The sequence below is a fragment of the Pteropus vampyrus genome, unplaced genomic scaffold, assembly GCF_000151845.1.
Source record: "Pteropus vampyrus isolate Shadow unplaced genomic scaffold, Pvam_2.0 Scaffold4, whole genome shotgun sequence".
NCBI classification, from domain to species: Eukaryota; Metazoa; Chordata; class Mammalia; order Chiroptera; family Pteropodidae; genus Pteropus; species Pteropus vampyrus.
The window spans coordinates 647,832-669,001 of NW_011888785.1; positions in this window are offsets into that span (position 1 = coordinate 647,832).

Genomic DNA, 21,170 nt, shown 5'->3' on the forward strand with positions numbered 1-21,170 from the left:
TCTATATTCCCCATTTGGGGAACTGCCTCCTCCCTATAAGTACAGCAAATCAGGACCAAAGTCACCAGGAACTTCTAGGTGCATTGGCCACTTCAGTAACTGCAATGTCTTTTAATTAGTACAGAACACCTGGAAAAGAGAGTCATAAGCTTTTTATTGAAATTCCCACACTTGCCTTACCTTAAATTAGAGCTGTTTGCTTATTCCTAATAGACCAAGATGGGAGAGTAGGAGTAGTATGCCTCAGTGCCCTGCAATCAGGGGGCATAATCATAGCAAATTAAAAAACAATAAAAGTGAATAAAAACCAGTCTGCTTTGTATTTTCACCATGCACAGAAAATTCTATATGATGTCCAAGATAAAATATTCCTTCCTACCCGAGAGAACCTCCAGACTGCATTCATCCTCTTCCTACACTGCTGCTTCTTTTAAACAACACTCTAAAAGGTTTCCACTCTTTCCACACCCATTAATATGTTAAAGTTAACCTCACACATACATCCGGAATCATAAACAAATATTAACACTTCAAAAGCATAGGCCAACGACTGAATTTCATTTATAATTTTGTGGAATGGCTGAGAGAGGAGCTGCATAATAGAGGACACAACAAATCTTTAAAATTCTTTCCCTCCTCTTCCCAGTATCTTTTTTCTTTCTTTCAAATCCCTCAGAGTCTCTTCCCTCTTTTAGTCATGCAGATCTTCCTTCTGATCCCTCCTTTAGTTTCTGTCCCTTTCTTGTTTAAAAAAAAAATTATCCAATTTATATCTTCACCCCTTAGCCCCACCACAAAACAAATAATAAACATGTTCCTAAAAAGGCCTGAGGTAGGAGGAGGATATAAATAACTAATACTAATTTAACACATCTAGTTGATAAAATGATAATAATGTGAGTGACTACATTTTAAAATATATACTGGGTAAACTATAACACCTATTTAAATATATTATTAAAAAATACAAAAGTAATATAAAGTGTAAATGGAAGTATTTTCTAAGAGTATTTCTTTTTACTGACATTACACCTACTATGAAGATGACATATATTTCATGCATATTCGTTTAGCATTTTTGGTTTTTAATTTTATAACATCTATAATATCAACGAAAAATTCTTGATAAATTAGAAGAAAGAAGGCTTGCATCTCAAGACTATACATGCCATCTAAAGTGCTTACCCCAGAGTGTGTTTTTCTATAGTTTCCCTCTTCGTAAAGTTGCTTAGTGAAATTCTCTAATAGTGAAGTGGAATAAAAGGCCTAAATTGCTTCAGCACAATTCAGCAAGGTTTCATTCCACTTATTGAAGTATACTTTTACCTACAAGCATGTGCCACTGTTAAGTGATGCACTTATCACACACCGCATGGTGAAAAGTGCTTGTACTGAAATGCTCCCTCTCTGCGAACTCAAAGAGCAAGAATGAGAAACGAAAGTGTGTTCCCTTCCTGGGGACTAAAATGACTGAAAAACTCTGCTGGACGAAGTTTAGCCTCTCCTTGATAATGCTTCCCCCAGCAAAAGGCTAAAAAAAAAAGGAAAGGGAAAAAATAGTAGAATAAAAACAGTTTCGTCAGCTTCCATTCATTGTCCCTTGGTCTATTTTCAAGACGAAGAACTAAATATCAATTCTAGACTATAGAAGAAGTAGCTGACCTATTCAAAAATGTCTTATCCTTTGCAGTACATGCTAAATAGAATTCTCATAAAGTGCCATATATGTATATCTATGTTATTTTAGAATTGATTCTAGAAGTACCAAATGCAAGTAATCTTCCAGAAGCTAAATCTAAACCAAGACTCCATTCTCTTATCTATGAAAGGCCTAAAATTATGTTCCTGTTCTGTAGACTTTTCAGCAAGGGACAATAAGAAATACGTTTTTTTCCCACACAATAACATGCACGGAAGATACTATATAGAATACCTTGATATTCTAGAACTTTGGTTTCCCAGCTTTTTGGATAGTACATTCCATCAACAAAAAATGTTCAAGCATGAACTGCAAATAGTCATTCATTTATTTACTTTTAAATTTTATATATATATATATATATATATATATATACTGTCATATTATATACATCTAAAGCACAAAAAAAAGAAATTTTACAGAATAAGATAATAAAGCATAAAATAGTTGAAAATATTTGATCGGTCAATAGTATTTTTGAAAAACATGATTCTCACTAAACATAATATTAATTAAATTATTAATATAATAATATGCTTCAAATTTTCAAATCCTTTTGACAGGACTTGAAAGTCTGCTTCTAAATTCAGTTTCTTCTGATACATAGTTTCTATAAGTGTAAGGGGGAGTTCATCATTTGGCTTCACTTACTAAATCATGATGCTCATTTTTCAATCCCACCCAAAAATTATATAAAGTTTTTTGGCGAAATTCAGCTAGTAAATTTCTGTCTTCTTTCATTTCCAACAGTGTTACAAACTAATCACAAATGTGTTCAAACACATGGAAACATTCAAGTTGGAAGATTTTAAAACAAATTTTTTGTTTCCAAATTTTTAAAGTGTGATAAATTAAGCACTTTCTTAAGCAACACTTCATTTTATGCAGTATTATATAACAGTGGAAACATTTACCAATATGTTTTTTAAATGCTCCTTAAAAAAATAAACAAGAATTTTTGCGTGAATTGTGAAAACTGCCTCTATTTTGTTGGTACAGAGTAAGTGAGTATGTGTTCATGTTGATTTTCTGCTAGGTAGCGTTCTACTCATAGTTATCACAGAAAGGTCAGCAGATTTGGAATCTTGTATTTATTTTTATTTTTAAAAAAATGCACTATTTATCTTTAGTTTGACAACTCCTCCAAGTGTTTTGTCTCAAAATAACCACTGAGTTTCTGTAAGTCATGGTCACTACCCATCTTAGTATTAAATACTGTGAGGATTCTATTACTTAGGATCACACACAATCCATAAATCTGCTTTTGAGAGACATGTGTAAACTGCAATGCTCTGAAAGAAATGAAAGAAGACAATGGCAACTCCTAGTGTTAGAAGGTCCCTTCTATTCAAAGCATAGCATGCCCTATGAGTCACGTGGGCACCTAATATACGGGATATGAATAGTCAAGCTTACTTTCTTTATAATTTTTTAAACCAAGTAAAAGATAAGCAAAAATTCTAATATCTTCTTCATACTTGACAACAAATTTCCTGAACACTCCTTGGGTGTGCTTCAGAATAAAGGTCCTGAGCAGTGGTTCTGAAAATACTACCTGGAATATGAATTACTCCAGGATCTTGTTAAAATAGCAAATCTCTGGGCCTCATCCAAAAACCTACCGAGTCAGAAATTCTGTGGAAGATGCCCCAGTATTAGCATTAGTAATAAGCAGGTTGTTTCAGCTATTTATTGCTATATAACCGACAATCTCAAAATATCATGGCTTAAAATAATATTGGGTTTTTTTTTCTTACAACTCTGTGAACTGGCTAGACTTGTGCGCCACATGGTATCAGCCGATTTCCCTAATATAGCTGCATTTAGCTGGAGCTCTACTGGGCTGAATTATCCGCAGAGGTCTCACACAGTATGGGGCATTGGTGCTGACCAACAGCGAGGCATCCCGGTCCTCCTCCATGTGACATCTCTCTCTCCCTCACCATTCAGTAGGCTAGCCTGAGCTTGCTGACATGGTAGTTGGTTTCCAAGACCACGGAAGTAAAAATTGCTGGGTCTCTTAAGGGCTACTCCCAGAATTGACTCAGAGACTCTTCTGCTGTATTCTATTGGTCAACAAAAGTCACATGAACTGCCCAGATTCAAGGAAAAGGGGAACAAGACTCCACCTTTTGATGAAAGGAGCAGTATGCATGTACAGAGACAGAACTGTGGGCAGCCACCATTGGAGACAAGTTTTTACACAAATTATCTCAGTTAAAATTTGAGAATAGCTCCTATAAGGTGATAAACCCAGCAGAGACTGTTAGATTTAACCTAAGAGCAGTTTTCAGCATTCGTAGTTGTTACATAGCTTTTGAATCAAACCATCTATTACTGGTAAGAGTAACAACCCTAGACACACACACACACACACACACACACACACAGAGTGTCCCATTTAGATGTTTCTCTAGAAAACTCTTACTAATTCTAATATTTAATATCACTCCTACTGGCATATAATTTCTGTGCTTACCGAAAGTACCAACATACAATTACCAACATACAATTAACATCATTACCTGAGGGATAGCAATGGCAGAAAGAGCACTCAAATTGGAGTCTTCGGAAGACTTGGATTTTACCAGCTACTGTCCACAAGACCTTGGGCAAATCAGTTTACCTCCACACTGATCTTCTTTATTAGTAACAGGGCACAGCTGGAGACTCAATATTTAATGTCTGACTGATCTTTATGTTTTAAGGTTTTATAATTTATTATTCTAAATAGAAACTTTCTCCCAATCTGATTTGTGTGTGACTCTCCAAAACATGTTTTGCTTACACTTTTGAGGAACTCAATGCAGTTACTGATCTCTTCTAACTTCCTCAAAAGAGCTCTCCCTGTAGGTTAGTGTTTATACTGGAAAGAGGCATGATGTTTTAAAGATATGGCATTGGGGAGCAAAGCATTGTCATTAGCATGAAATAACATTAATCTCTAATATGAGATTTGAAAAGCATAATCTGGGTAGAGGTTCTAGTGAATCTTAGCTGAAATAATCTAACCAGTCTTTAGCATTGTCAGTTTTGCACTGCCTAAAGAGTCATCTGGCTACATGTGATTTTTATGCATCTGTCAACTAAGTCAGAGCTCCAAATGAAAAATCTGGCACCTAGAAATATTATGGGGATTTGTGAGTCCCCTTAGAGAATTGTGGGTCCATAAACCAATGAAAGATTACTATGACACATAAATAGAGTATTTTCATCCGTGACAGATATAATCTTGCTCTGGTATTCTTTGTGTCATGTTGTAGAAAACTATACTCACTATTCTCGAAACAGCTTTAGAAAATGTAAAAAGATGAGCAACGATATTAAATATGGAACAAACCTATAGGATAAAGGACTGAACCACATTTGGGAAGACCTAAATCCAATCTCTGTCAACACCACTAATTTTAGTCTTTGAGTTAGTCCTACTATAAGTGCTTTACATTTCAAATCACTGAAACAGTTAAGATCTCATTCATTCTTCCAGAAACCTGTGACAGTAAGTTTTACCAGTAAGAAAACCAAGACTTAGAGTTTATAACTTACCTAAAGTCGCAAAGGTGACAAAGATGCCTCTATCCAAATCCAGGTATTCTTTCATTATGTCATAAAATCTCTTTAATCTATAAAATGAGAACACAGCAAATCCTTATTAATTTTTTGGTCCTGTTTATTCATTCAGAAAATATTCTTTATAACTTGGATGGATCAAATCACGGGTATACAAAAAAGAAGAATTTATGTGTCTTTAGAAGACAAAGCAAAGATAGCAAGGGAAATATTTAATGCTTTCTAGAAAGCACATTAGTACTGAGCACTGCAGAAGCACTCCCAAATGTGGCAGTACAGGACAAACACGCACCAGGCTTTGGGAACATGTTTTAGGGAATTTTTTTGAGGTCTTTCTAAAAATTGTCAAGGAATTATCTACATGATGACAATAACATATATATAAGTGCCTGAAATACTATCACATATTTTTTTTATCTATTTTTGGAAGCAGAGCTATATGAAAATAATATGTTAGCCTTTTATATAAATAATGCATATAATTCTAAGATTGAATGAAATCATACTGCCCACCCCCCTTTTATTTGAATTAATGAGATATCTGAAATATTGTCCACCTTCTACCTTGTCCAAACTCTTGGTCAGTGATCCGACTTGAAATTCAAGCTCCTGGGGTCTGTAACCAACAGGTGAAGCCTGTCACCCTGAATGAGATCAAAATGATACCAACTACAAACTTTCGTACCCTACACCGCTCAGTTGGTATATCCAACACTCCTGTGTTCTCTTCACAGTGCGTTTGTAGCTGCTGTGGTTTTGACCATCATAAAGAAATATCAGAGCTGTCAACCACAACACCCATAAATTAAGAGAAAGTTAGAGCTGAGACGAGAGTTAGCTTCTCGGTGTCTAGGGAACCCTGTTTTCCCTGTGCAGAGTGTTAAATGATGACATCTCTTTAGTAACTCTGTAAGTGTGCCCTGGGCTCCATGAAGACCGGTTAAGTCTCTGTACAAGTCTGAATATTCTGAAGGAGCAAATTAGTATTTTAAAGAAGAAGCAAAAACTAGTATTTTAAAGAAGAAATTTTACATTTGTTGAATGAAAATTTTTTTCAATAGATTTTCTATTTTTTCTTGGAAATGCTTCCACAAAGAGATGGTGTATGAAAAACACATTTTTTAAAAGTTTAAGTTTTTATGTTAAATAACTGAAAATAAAATATTCTCATTGGAACTACTGGGAACTTGATTTTAGTCCTTTTGCTAATTAACAAATATTGACACAGCTTAGCAATGACATACAGCTAACAGCAAAGTGCTTGTGGCATTACTCTCATGTCCTCACCTCCCCCACACTAGAGACTAAAACAACATATTTACAGCTACAAAAAGAACAAAACAAAAGCCCAGAGTGAGTAGAAGGAAAGAAATAACAAAGGACAGAGTGAAAATAAAATAGAATCTAGAAAACAGTATAAAGGATCAATGAAACCAAGAGTTGGTTCTCTGGAAAAATAAACAGAACTCATAAACCTTTAACCAGACTCATCAAGAAAAAAAGAGGATAGAAATAAATAAACTCAGAAATAGAAGAGGAGACATGACAACTGATACCACAGAAATAGAAAGGATTATAACAGAATACTACAACCAATTACATGCCAAAAAAATTGAAAATCTGGAAGAAATGGATAAATTCCTAGAAACGTACAAGACTGAGTCAAGAAAAAGAAAATCTGAACAGACTGACAACTGCTAACATAATTGGACCAGTAATCAAAAAACTCCCAACAAAAGTCCTGTACCAGATGGCTCCGAAGGTTAATTATACCAAACTTCAAAGAAGAATCCAAACATATTCTTCTCAAACTATTCCAAAAAATTCAAGAGGAGGGAAGCCTCTCAAGATTATTTTATGAGGCCAGCATTACCCTGATTCCAAAACCAGATGAAGACATTACAAAAAAAAAAAAAAATTATAGGCCTATATCCCTGATAAACATAGAGGTAAAGATTCTCAACAATATATTAGCAAACCGAATTCAGCAATAAATTAAAAAGATCACACAACATGATCAAGTGGGATTTATTCCTAGGATGCAAGGTTGGTTCAATATCTGCAAATAAATTAACATGATACACTGCATAAACAAAAATGAAAGATAAAAATCATATAGTCATATCAATAGATGCAGAAAAAGCATTTAACAAAATCCAGCATCCATTGCTGATAGAAATTCTCAGCAAAGTGGGAATAGAGGACACATATCTCAACATAATAAAGGTCATATGTGACAAACAAACTTAACGGGGAAAAACTAAAAGCATTTATTTTCCTTAAGATTAGGAACAAGACAAGGATGTCCACTTTGACCACTTTTATTCAACATGGTATTGGAAGTCCTAGCCACGGAAATCAAACAGGAAAGAAAATAAAAGACATCCAAAGTAGAAAGGAAGAAGTAAAACAGTCATATTTTCAGATCACACGATACTATATATAGAGAACCCTAAACGTTTCACCCCAAAACTGTTAGAACTGATAAATAAATACAGTAAAGTAACAAGATACAAAATTAATATTCAGAAATTGGTTGCATTTTTTATATACCAATAACAAGCTATAGGAAAGAAAAATTAAGAAAACAATCCCACTTACAATTGCATCAAAAAAAAAAAAAAAAACCTAGAAATAAATTTAACCAAGGAGGTAAAAGACCTCTACTCAGAAAATTATAAGACGCTGAAGAAGGTAAAAATACGTGGAAGCATATACCATGCTTGTGGATAGAATTAATATTATTAAAATGTCCATACTACTCAAAGAAATCTGTAGATTCAATGCAATCCTTATCAAAATGCCAATGGCATTTTTCACAGAACTAAAACAAATAATCCTAAATTTATATGGAAACACAAAAAATCCTGAATGGCAACAGCAATCCTAGAAAGAAGAACAAAGTTGAAAGTATCACGCTACCTGACATCAAATTATACTATAATGCTATAGTAATCAAAACAGCATGGTACTGGCATAAAAACAGACACATAGATCAATGGAACAGAACAGAATCCAGAATAAACCCATGCATATCTGGTCATTCAATCTATGAAAAAGGAGGCAAGAATATATAATGGAGTAAAGACAGTCTATGCAATAAATGATGTTGGGAAAACTGGACAGATACATATAAAAAAATGAAACTAGACCACTTTCTTACTCTATATACAAAATAAACTCACAATGGATTAAAGACTTAAATGTAAAACCCGATACCATAAAACTCCTTGAAAACATAGGCAGTAAACTTTCTGACATTGCTCTTAGTAATATTTTTTTCTGATATATCTCCTCGGGCAAGGAAAACAAACAAACAAAAAAAGCTTCCTGTTAACAGGGTCTTTCATTGAGCAAAGATTTTTCAGGAAGCTCAATTTATTAATTTTTCTTATATAGATTGTGCTTTTGGCGCCAAGTCTAAGAATACTTTATCTAGTACTAGGTCCTGAAGATTTTCTCTTACATTTTCTTCTAAATGTTTATACATATACCATACCCAAAGTGCTGATACTTTTATCCTAATTCATATGCCATGTAATTAGGGTCTCAGCAGGACAAAAAACACTTGAACGATTATTAGAAAAAAGCTTTAATAAAGGGACCATTTACAAAGATGTAGGAAAAGAGAAACCAACATGGGGGAAGCATCCCTGAGGGTAGCAACAGTGGGGTACTATTCCTACCCCCAGGCCTGATGGGGCAAGAGGGAGAGCAGGTACTAGTCCCCAGAAGGAGCAGCTGTAGCTCCGGAAATCCTCGAGGCAAGAAATGTGGGGTTTGCCTGGAAACTCAGCAAGGAGGGAGATAGAAAAATATATACCTTAACATCACTCTCTTCCCTCCCACCTGCTGGCAACAGAGGCCAAAGAAGCTTGTTCATGTAGTCCATAAAGGGCTTGGTATCAAGACAAGTTGGATTTTAGAAAAGGTATCAGATTTCCTATATTTAGATTCATAAGGTACGAGCATAAATAAAAAGTAAGTAAGGGGGAGAGAGAAAGAAATGAGAAATCAGAAATTCCAATGCCAATTTGTTGGACTTTTCTGATCAGATCAATGCTGCATGTATTCACTGCATTTAAAACAAAGTATGTGTAATATAAGAAATGCTTATTCCAAAAGCAAAGCAAAAACTTCAAGCTTTGCTGAAGCTGTTCACTATCTGCTGCTTTTCTTCTCTCCAAAGGGAAGCAATTTGGAGCATTGCTTTCCCCAGCCTACAGGCACTTTCTGGACTGTCAAGCAGTAATCAACTTGGGGGATGGGGGGTTGGGCAGAGATTGCTGGAAGGAGAGCCAGTGGATGGCAGATGGTTGTCATCTATGTTTTTTGTCCATGTGGAACTGGATTCTTATCAAGGACAGGGCTTCAGTTCCCATGTTACAGAGATGGGTGTTGGGAGAATTAGAAAATAAGCAGCAAATAGTTCTGAAAACTAGGACCAATGGAGGAGGGCATAACTGTGACTTGGGGCCACTAAAGAGTCCGAAGGTCGTTTGGGGACACCGAATGCTAGATCTCAGAGCAGCCTGCAAGACTACCCTGATCAAGAGAAGGGTCTACAGAACCCAGGACTGGGCTGGTGACCATTGCACCTCTCATATGAAGGGGGATCTGAGGTTGTTTACATTATACTTGTTTAAGTTTAGATTGGTCTGGAAATGAATGGTTTGAGAAGGTAAGATCCAATGGGATAGCTGAGAAAAGCAACGATGGGGAATTGGCCCAGAGTTAAAGAGGGTTACTCTGAATGTGAATTCTTTTTATTCTTAATTAAGCACATACTTATCAGGTTCCTACTAAACCCCAGGTACTGTTTTAGAAGCTGGGGATACAGTCTTAACTAATCAAAGTTCAATTTTCATGGAGTTTAAATTCAAGTAGGGAATGCCATCAAAGAAGATGAAAGAAAAAATGATAATAAGATATAATTTCCAAAGAATAATAAATGCTATGAAAAAAAATAAAGGAGTGATTTGATCATAACTGGGGATGAGAGATGGGAAAACTGCCATGCTAGCTGCAGAAGACCTTTATGAGAAGATGACTTTGGAGTTGAGACTTATTGATGGGCTGGAGCAATAGGTCTGGGAGAAATGAAAATAACTTGTGCAAAGTAGCTTGCCTATTTAAGGAAAGAAGGTGGTACGGCTAGAGCAGAGTAAGCCAGGAGGAAATCATACAACACAAAATGAGAAAAGTAGGAGGCTGGCGCCATACCTTACCATAGGAAGGGTTGGAGATGCTCCTAGTTCCATCTCAAATCTCAGCTGCAATACGGTCTAGGTGCTGATCAAGTACAACTCACTGTTAGTGCAGACTGCGGACCATTAAGGATGAACCAACAGAAGTTTGCTAGATGACTGACTGCTCAAGACTTGCCAGGCCCTTGTGTGGAGCTTGTGCCATAATTACAGAGGCTCTACTTCAAAGTTGGCCTTCATTCTAACCATCTTTATCCAGAGCCATAACTCAATAAAAATATACTCTGACTGCTGTTCTTAAGAAATTTTACCTTAAGATGTAGCTTTTGCTGGGAAGTTCTCTCACAGGGATGAAGGGTATGAGGTGCACCAGCTGCAGAGAGCAGATGTGCTGGCATCAAATTGCCACATTAATCCTTTCTCAAGGTATTCATTCCAGAGAGACACGGGGACACAGAATCACCTGATGCACTGCTGCTAGAGTTCTCTGGCATTTTTTTGACCAGACTTCCTAAGGACTGCACAGAAGCAGAATATGAAGGAAGGCATATGTCTTCCTTGATCACCTTCACTGTTTAATGTAGTCATAGGACTTGCACAACCACAGGGCAGTTTCTCAAATATATACTGTTCTGATTGGCAAAAATACCCAGGAGAGTTCTGGTTCCATGTGTAAGGAACTTGGAAGTTGCTACTTGGTCTTAACAACAGTAAAAACATGAACAGACTGAGAATTCAACAACTTTTCTTGGATACATGGGAGAGGAGAGGACAGTCTTGGGCTGCCCCCCAAGACTGGAGAGACAGCCAGGCAAATACAGGGAGTTAACAACTTCTGGGAGCAGAGACTCACAAGCAGAAACCATGGCAGGAACCACTGTTGGAGGAGGAAAACCTAGAGGCTCAGTATGGAAAGTCTGAGATTTTAAAACCCCAGGGGGACTCAATCATAAAAAGGGTCCCACAAATCTGTGAGATTTACCTCCAAGAGCTCCATTGGTTCCCACAGTAAATATCAGAGAAAAACTCCCTTGTGCTTCTGTCAGGGGAGGAGAAAAGAAACTATTCTGAAGTAAGACAGAGCACTCAGTTCTTAACAAGCCTGTACTCAGGGGAAAGTAGTTAACCCAAACCTAACCTGTTAGAGTATTATCAGAGCCTAAATGACCTGGAGGAAGGGAAACATCCAACTCCAGCCCACTATAACCATCCTGTTGCAGGGAGAAAAAACTGAGAAAGTCTTGTAAGTTCATAGTCCAGAAGCACAAGCTCACTGAAAGACTGAGACCTAATCATAGGATTATATTTCCCAACACCTCACAATAACATTACTAAATATCTATTTACAGCAGTTCCTTAGTTACCTAGTCCTTTGTGTCTGCTTATCAAGAAAAAAATTACACAGCATACCAAAAGGCAAAAAATACAATTTGAAGAGACAGTGTAAACATCAGAACCAGACATGGCACGATGTTAGAATTATCAGACCAGGGATTTAAAACAACCGTGATTTATATACCAAGGGCTCTAATAGATAAAGAAGATAGTGTGCAAGAACAGATGGGCAATGTAAGCACAGGAGGGAAATCTTAAGAGAGAACATATTCTGCTAGAGGTTAAAAAAAAAAAATTGTAACAGAAATAAAGAACGCCTTTGACAGGCTTATTAGTAGATGGGACATGGCCGAGGAAAGAATTTCTGAGCTAGAGGATATGTCAGTAGAATCCCCAAAAACTGAAGCAAAGAAAACAAAGACTGAAAACAAATAATAAAACAGAATAACCAAGGACTATGAAATAACTAGAAACATGTGACATCTGTGAAATGGGACTATCAAAAGAAGAAAGAAAGAAAAAGAAGAAATTTTGAGACAGTAATAACTGAGAATTTCCATAAATTAATGTCAGGCACCATACCACACTTCCAGGATGCTCAGAGACATCAAACAGAATAAATGCAAAAAAAAAAAAAAAAGCCTTTACCGAGTCATATCATTTTCAAACTACAAAAAGATCAAAGATAGAAAAAATCCTGAAAGAAGTCAGAACCTTACCTATAGGAGAACAAAGATTAGAATTACATCCGATTTCTCCTCGGAAACCATGAAGGCAAAAAAAGAGTAGAGTAAAATACCAATAAATAACTTAGTGTTAGGAGATAAAACTACCAACCCATAAGTCTGTATCCTGTGAAATTATCCTTTAAAAGTGAAGGAGAAATAAAGACTTTCTCAGACAAACAAAAATTGGAGAAATTTATTGCCAATAGACCTGCATTGTAAGAAATGTTAAAAGATGTTCTTTAGAGAGAAGGAAAAAAAAAAAGATCACAAACTTGGATCTATATAAAGAAAGGGAGAGCGTCAAAGAAAGAATAAGTAAAGGTAAAATAAAAACTTTTATGTTTTTATTCTTAATGTATCTAACAGATAACATTTTGTTCACAATAATACCAACAAGGTATTCAATTATATTTTTATGTATATATCTACATGCAAAAAAAAAAAAGAATCTTGACACAGACCTTATACATTTCACAAATATTAACTCAAAATGGATCACAGAACTAAAACTATAAACTCCCTTATTATAAAGTATAAATAGAGGCAAAACTGTAAAACTCCTAGAATATAACATAAGAGAAACTTAGATGACCTTAGGTATGGTAATGACTTTTTAGATATAATACCAAAGGCACAATCCATGAAAGAAATAATCGATGAATAGACTTCATTAAAACCAAAAACCTCTCTGAGGAAGACAATATCAAGAAAATTAGAAGACAGGCACAGGCTGGAAGAAAATATACACAAAAGACACAATTGATAAAGGACTGTTATCATATATGTATCTTAAAATTCCACAATAAGAAAACAAACAATCCAATGAAAAAATGAGCCAAAGACCTTAACAGACACCTAAACAGGGAAGATATACACATGGTGAAGAGCATATAAAAGAAAAGAAAAATGCCCCCCATCATATGTCATCAGGGAGATACAAATTAAGAAAATACCGCCACATACCTATTAAAATGGCTGAAATCCAGAAAACTGACACCACCAAATGCTGACAAGGATGTAGAAACTCTCATTGCTGCTAGGAATGCAAAATGGTACAGCTACTTGGAAGACAATTTGATGGTTGCTGACAAAACTGAACATACTCTTAACATACGATCCAGCAATCATGCTCCTTGGTACTTATGAAAAGGAGTTGAAAACTTATGGCCATATAACAACTTGCACACGAATGTTTATAGCAGCTTTATTCATAACTGCCCAAACTTAGATGCAGCCAAGATGTCCTTCAGGAGATGAACGGATAAACTGTGGTACACCCAGACAATGGAATAGTATTTAGTATTAAAAAGAAATGAACTATCAAGCCATGAAAAGACATGGAGAAACTTTAAATATACATATTGTATAATTCCAATAATATGACCTTATTGAAAAAAGAAAACCATGGAGACAGTAAAAAGTTCATTGCCAGGGGTTTAGGGAGAAGGAAGGATAAACAGGCAGAGCACAGAGAATTTTTACATGGTAAAAATATTCTCTGTGCTATCATAATGGTGGATACATGTCATTATACATTTGTCCAAACTCATAGACTGTATAACATCAAGAATGAATCAAAACATAAACTATGGACTTTGGGTGATTAGAATGTGTAGTTTCATCAATTGTAACAAACTCGCCACTATGGTGTGGGATGTTGATAATGCGGGAGGCTATGCATGTATGGGGGCAGAGGGATATGGGAAATCCCTGTACCTTCCTCTCAATTTTGCTGTGAATCTAAAACAAAAACAAAAACAAAAACAAAAACAAAACCACTGCTCTAAGAAAACAGTCTTATTTAAAAACAAAACAAAACTAGAAAAGATGGTCATGTCATACAGACATGTCTGTTGGTGTTAAGGTCCCAAATAAAAATTTTTTTCCTGTAGATTCTCTTAGTTGTTGGCTATTAGTGGAATTCTCTCTACCCCAAAGCCCTACTGTTATTGAAGGACTGTTTTAACAGTTACCTCTTTGCTGCTGAATCAGTCCCTCAAAATTATTTTGTAGGATATTAAATACCGTAAGTATTTATGAATTGGCGTCCATTAAAGTATTTGGCACTATTCTTAAGCAAATTCTAAGCAAATTTCTCCTATTGTATAAAAAAAGAATAGAATTCTCACCTTAACAATCCGCAATTATACATATTTTGAATTTTGAATATTTTTGCCCTTTCGTCTAAATCATAAGCACTAGAAACAGACTCGAGAGGAAATTATATGATGAGTAATATCTAGTAATGTTTTTTAAAATTTAAAACTACAGTATTCTAACACTGAATATTTCCAACATGTTCATGAAAAAAAAAAAAAGACCTATACAATCTAATATGATCAAAACACACTCCAAGATTAAAATCTTCATTTACATGATCCATGTTGCCTGACCTTCCTTCAGAAAGTTCAAGGCTTTTTGTGAAACAGTCCTTCTTAGAACGCCCTAAATTGAATAGCCACAGTTGAATAGCAATTTTCTACATTCCACTCGGAGTCATGTTGGCCTGCCTTTTTCAGATGTCATCAGTTTGTCTGGCTCAAACTTACCCCTCTCCCGATTGCCCTTTCCTACCCACTGAAAATGTAAAGTCAAAGCCACCTTTTCCAGGAAACCTTCTTTGGAGAGGCTGGCTTTGTCCCTTCCCTCCTGACATGCAGGACCATGGCTTCTCAGGAAGAAAGATGGAAGGGGATATGAGAGGGAAAAAGAAATTCCCTGCCCAAGGCCTACATGTGGACAGGGAAATTTTCTTTCTTAGCAATTCAGAGATCCTGACTGGCATCACCTCCCAGGACTCCAAATGCTTCCTTTCTTGTTATAATCCTCTTAAGTTCTTTTTTTCCATTCGCCCTGTGATTCTGTCAGTGTTTCTCACTCATTCTGCTTGGTGCCCCTCCTCCACCCTGCAAGCCTCACCCAGGGACAGGGAAAGAGGCCTAGGAGGCTTTCAAGTTTATGGCCCATTATAGGTGAATGCTGGGAGGTGTTCTGCAGGGCTGCGGAACTAATCAGTTATCTTAACACTAAGGACAGTAGGGCTAGATAGCTAAATGTCACTGCTTATTTTAATTGTAAGGAAAAAAGAAGAAAATCAGTTTTATGAATCACTGATCAGTGCTTTGAACCAAAAAAAAATCCACAAAATCACCCACCAGAGCAGACCAATTAAGAAAGAAAGGAGGAAAAAAATTTCAAAAGAAAAGTCTTTGCTCAGTGAACAAAACTAAAGGCGAGGTAAATTAATGCTACTGCAGAAATTTTAAATTAAACAAAGAGACGTGCTTTATGTTCAGATGAGGCTCATGTGAAACCGACACTAAGATTCCATATTCAGAGTTAATCACAAAACCATAGAATGTGGATTAAGCTACTGTGAAAGGTAAAATACAAAGCAACACGGACAGAGAAATTTTAATCAGGAACAAAGATTACCATAATCCCCAAATGGGCTTACTTTTGAAAGAAGAGACACTTGTAGAGGACAAACATTCTTAAAACAATATGAGTGGTGTATAAAATTAACCCAAGTATGATCTAGGCTACTATTTTGGTGAGTCACAACAGGTACTTTCGAAAAGCAATATTTTTTTTCAGTGGGGTAAAACAAACTTTTTCTATTCATCTGTTCAGCGTGATCCAATTTTTCTAAGATCAGAATGTGAGCCTTTTGAAGGCAAGGGTTTCTTCATGCTTCATGTTTTCTAATATTCAGGGATTGCCTAATTAATAAAAAATTAAATAATTCACTCTCCTAATACTACTTTATATTCTTTGTCACTCTTACAGTATCATAATTACTACAAAGCTTCTCTCCCATTCTTTTTTCCTAGAAATGGAGGAAAAAATTCCACATAAAGAGTGCAAAAAATGAAATCATAGACAATTATAAGAAGTAATTATTGTTTGACAACAATCACACTATTCAATTATAACAGAGAAAAAAATAAATTGGTTATTTTAAAAATAAATGTTTTTTTTTCCTTTTCCTAAGAAAAAGCAAGATGTTTACAGGTTTCTTCTCATCTACTAGAATAAGTATATAGCCACAGGACAGACAAGCTCCTTTTGTTGGGAGAACGGTCCATGGAACTGTAGAAAAATTAAAGGTTACTTCTCCTAGAGGACATTCTAAATGATTGTGAGAATCTTGGATGGAAAATTCAGTATTACAGTAAACAAAGAAAAAATTTAACGAAGCTTTTTCCAAAAGAGTAAGAGCAAACTTAAATAATTTGTGGAAAGCTAGTATATTACCAATATAGAAAATTTTATGAGTTCAGACAAGAAGGCAATAGTGCATAAATATATAGATTATGATAATGAAAGCATAGGGTTTTGTTTATTATTTGTTTCTGTGACAAAGTGTGTCATATTTATTATGACATTTTAGTTACCTTTTCAGAACATACAAGATTCTCTAGGATAGATGGAAAAGTCAACTCTAAAGGAAAAGAACGAAGTGTCTTTACATGGAGCTCAACTTGTTGACCTAATATACATAATACCTTATAAAGAACAGACCACTAACATTTATGTTATAATAATACTATAATAATAACAACTTACATATATACAAGGCTTTACACTTTTTTAAGTGATTTTACATTTATTATAGCTTCTTTGATAACCCTAAATACTTAGTATTTATCATGGCACCTGAGGAAAATGTATTCTTCATTCAAAAGATTCCTGGGCTATTTGGCTTTGTTTGAGAAACCAAATCAGGGAGTACTTTACCCCCAACCATGAGTTTTGCTCTCCATATAACATGATAAAATAGCATCCAATGAAATATGGTTTAAATTGCTATGAATCCATAAAAGAAAAAGTTTATTGAAGCAACAAATTATCTAGAAGATATAATTCTTCAAATCAACAAAATAATATATTTAGTGAAAACTGCTAGCTGTCTACCAAAAGCCAATTTTCCTTCTTTTTCTGGGCACATGACTATTCAGCTAGATCACATTTCCCAGGATCCTTTGTGTTAGGTGTAGCCATTGAATGTGAGCAGCAAATGCTTCTACTTGGCCTGAGCCTTAGGAAATTGGGCATGTTTCTTGTCTTCTTTTCCTTTTTCTAGCTGAAGGAAACTATAGGGAACAACCCCATTTTAACCAAGCAGATAGCAAAAATGTCCTAGGGAATGCTTGCACAAGATGAAGGAAAATACAGTAACGGCGTCCTTGAATGATCTCATGGAGCCAAGCTGCCCTGAACTGTTCTCTTTGTTGTAAGAGAGAAAAAGAATCCTCTATGTTCTGTAAGCTATTGTATTTAGAATCCATTTGTCATATCAGCTTATCTTTACTCTAATACATTTTCCTTGAAGATGCAGCTTGTTCTCATGATAACAAATATCATATATTCGTGAGGACATAGGTAATGGATAGAGAATACAGGTCATAACTGTTAAATAGGGCAAAGTTCACACATCCATAATGGTATCCAATCGTGATTAACGCTAACCAATTACGTTAACCATAAATGAATGATTATAAATTTTAGTAATATTAATAAATGAATTTTAGTCATCTTGAGCAATTAAATACACAATTTATTAAAGAAAACTGTAGAACAAAAAATAAAGTGTTATCGGTATTTCACATACTGAAAAGATTTGGACCTTATCTGAAATTGTTAACATTTAATAAATGTTGTCAGAGTTAAATATTCAGTCTTGGGATTTTTACAATGACCTCCACATCTACCCAGAAAGTAGCTTGGGAAGATGTAAAGTGCCTTTTATATCTCACGTCTGACATTCATGCACTTATTGAGGTAATTTTCAGCCTCATTCATTTACTGCTAGCTCTGCAACAAATGACAACCCTGATTTTGTGATATGGCAAGTCTTTGAGGATGCTCATCTACTAGAAATGTTTATATTTAATTGTGAAATGTTTATTTACTTTTGAAATCTGCTCCTAGTTCCTGGGGAGAGGGAAAATATTGTGAATTTTTTAAGCAGAGAGGGGCTTCGTGTAAAAAAAAGTAGAAATCTAAAAAAGAAAAATTCTACTATATGTTTCCCTTATAAATAATAACTAATATTTAGTGAGTGTTAATTATATGTGAGGCACTATTCTAAATATTTTACATATATGAACTCATTTTTTCCTTGTGAGTAAGTGGAAGAGCTAAGATTAAGCTGAGAATGTCCTTATCCCCTTAACCACAACCCTATTCTGTCTCATAAGGACTAGCTTAGTAAAAAGAACAATAATTAGTAACTTGCTATATATTACAGAATGTTTTCATGTGTATTCTTAAACTGAATCCTCATAGCTTCAGGAGGTAGGAAATAGTGTATCCGTTTCACAGTTTAGGAAATATTTGAAGAATTCCATCACTTGCCCAATGTAACATAACAAGAGATAAGCAGACTAAGGGCATAGAATTTGAACCTAACGTTTCTAATCCTAATTCATAGTCTTTCATTTCAACAAGTAATCAGAATTTTATTTGTCCAAAATATAAACAAGGTCTGATAACAATTATTTGTTGTTGTTTCCTATTGTAAACCCATAGCACAGTACCTGCCACATAATAGCAGTTGAATAAATATTTGTTGACCGAATGTACAAATAAATGAAATGGGCCTTGAAGACTGAGTAAAATTTTGGCTTACCCTGTTAGGTTTGTGGTCAGGAGCTCAGGAGGAGAACCCTCAGAACTTACAGAAGGGCCTTAGCCAGTATGTGTGGAGGTGGTTTGCCTGCTGAGCATATGGAAAAAAAGACCTAGGTAAATACCCAAAAGATGTAAAAACATAAGTCCTTCCAGAAAGTTATACCTGAATGTTCAGGGCAGCATTATGCACAATAGCTAAAAGGTAGAAACAACCCAAATGTCTATCAACTGATGGATATTATTGTATATTTTCAATAGGTGAATGTTATGGCATGTGAATCATATTTCAATAATACTATTATTTAAAAATTAGAATTGCTTAGGAAAGTCCTGGAAAGGAGTAGAAATTGAAACTATCCTTTCTTTTTTTTAAGAGATCTCCTTCCTGAAGAAATACCTGATTTTATTTGTTTTCCTTTATTTTATAAACTCTTACAAATCTGGTTTCCTTTGACCTCTCTCCGAAAGCTTTTAAATCTCAGGGCGTTAGTTTCCTTGGTGGAATAATTTTTTTATAGAATGCTCTCTATTGATATTCAATGGGCTCATTAGTAGTTGATAATGGAGTCTAATGGTTTGGCATTGGCCAATTCTTTCTCCCAGGTATTGACTAAACAGGGTTTTTGTAAAATGTTTTGTAAACATTTTACAAAAGAATATACTTTGTATTTACAGGCAACTTTTTAGGAAAAAAACTTACTGTAATCCAGTCCTTTCTGTGTTCTCTGGAGTCATTTAAACAGCTATTTGAATATCAAATCTATCCACATTCATAGTGGATAGATTATGTGTTACTCACTGTGTTGTTATGCACTAAGATTTAAAGATAAGGTCTCCTTCACAAGGATATCTCAATTTAGAAATCAAAGTTATCATAAACTAAGTCTACAAGCTATAAGAGATATGCAGTATAAGAACCCACAGGATTGTCTGGACAGTTTCCAGACAATGAAGTGCAGGATGGAAGAAGGAAGAGGCAAATCGAAGCAGATGTCAATCAGCAGGGCCTTAAAGGATGTGCAGAGTCTACTAAGCAAGATTAGAAATGAGGCATTCCAACATGAGAAGAGCACAGGCTAGGGCTTGGGTTGTTGGTATGTTCCACTACAAGGTAACATAGGTTACCAATGGTCTAATGACCTCAACCACCCTCTTCCATGGGTATTTATCCTGTTCCTATTCTTCTCCTCTCAGCCTCATCCAGGTTGCTATGGTCTTACCTCTCACTCCATTATAAACAGCTCAAAAAGGGAACTCAATAAGTGATTCTATGCTCTACGTTATGTGCTCCTCATTTTCAAACACCTACAATTCCATTTAAGAGGAATTCCATTCCTGCCATCTGTCCAGTTCCAGAGTAGGGGAATCAGAGATGACAAACTTAACCAGCGGTGATGCTTTGCCAATCAGCTCATTGACTCTATAATGATCCCATAAAGACTCATTACAGAGAGGCATTTGGTCTGGGTGGGGCACAAGCTGGCCTAGAAGGGTTGCTAGAAACCTGCAAAGGCAAGGCTGAGGCAACTCTAAGCGCATGCTGGAGTCGGTAAGATAGGGTCACTGCCTCAGCTTAGATCCCAATGTATTGTCCAGGTAGCAATGCCATAAGTTGGCCCCAATTCTGCAGTAGCCATGTTCTCCATGAACATCTGTCAACATCCTCAGGGCAATGAAATTGGGTTACTTAAGGCCCTGAGGCCTCCAACATTGGTTCTTTGGTAAACTTGCTGGCACTAATTCCACTTGCACTCCCCAAAAGGTCTTCATCCTCACTTCAGCAAAATCACTTTCCTTGCCACTTTGTTTGGCGAAGTTGGGGATGCCTAGTTACATCTTCTTACCAGTTACACTAGTGGATCAAATGGTTGACCCTTAACTAATAATTAACCTCATATATTTTATGAGATCGAAATGCTACCTACTGAGCTAACGAGGCACCAAATATATTTTAGATTCTTAAAATGTGACAGTGATTGAATATTAATATGAAAC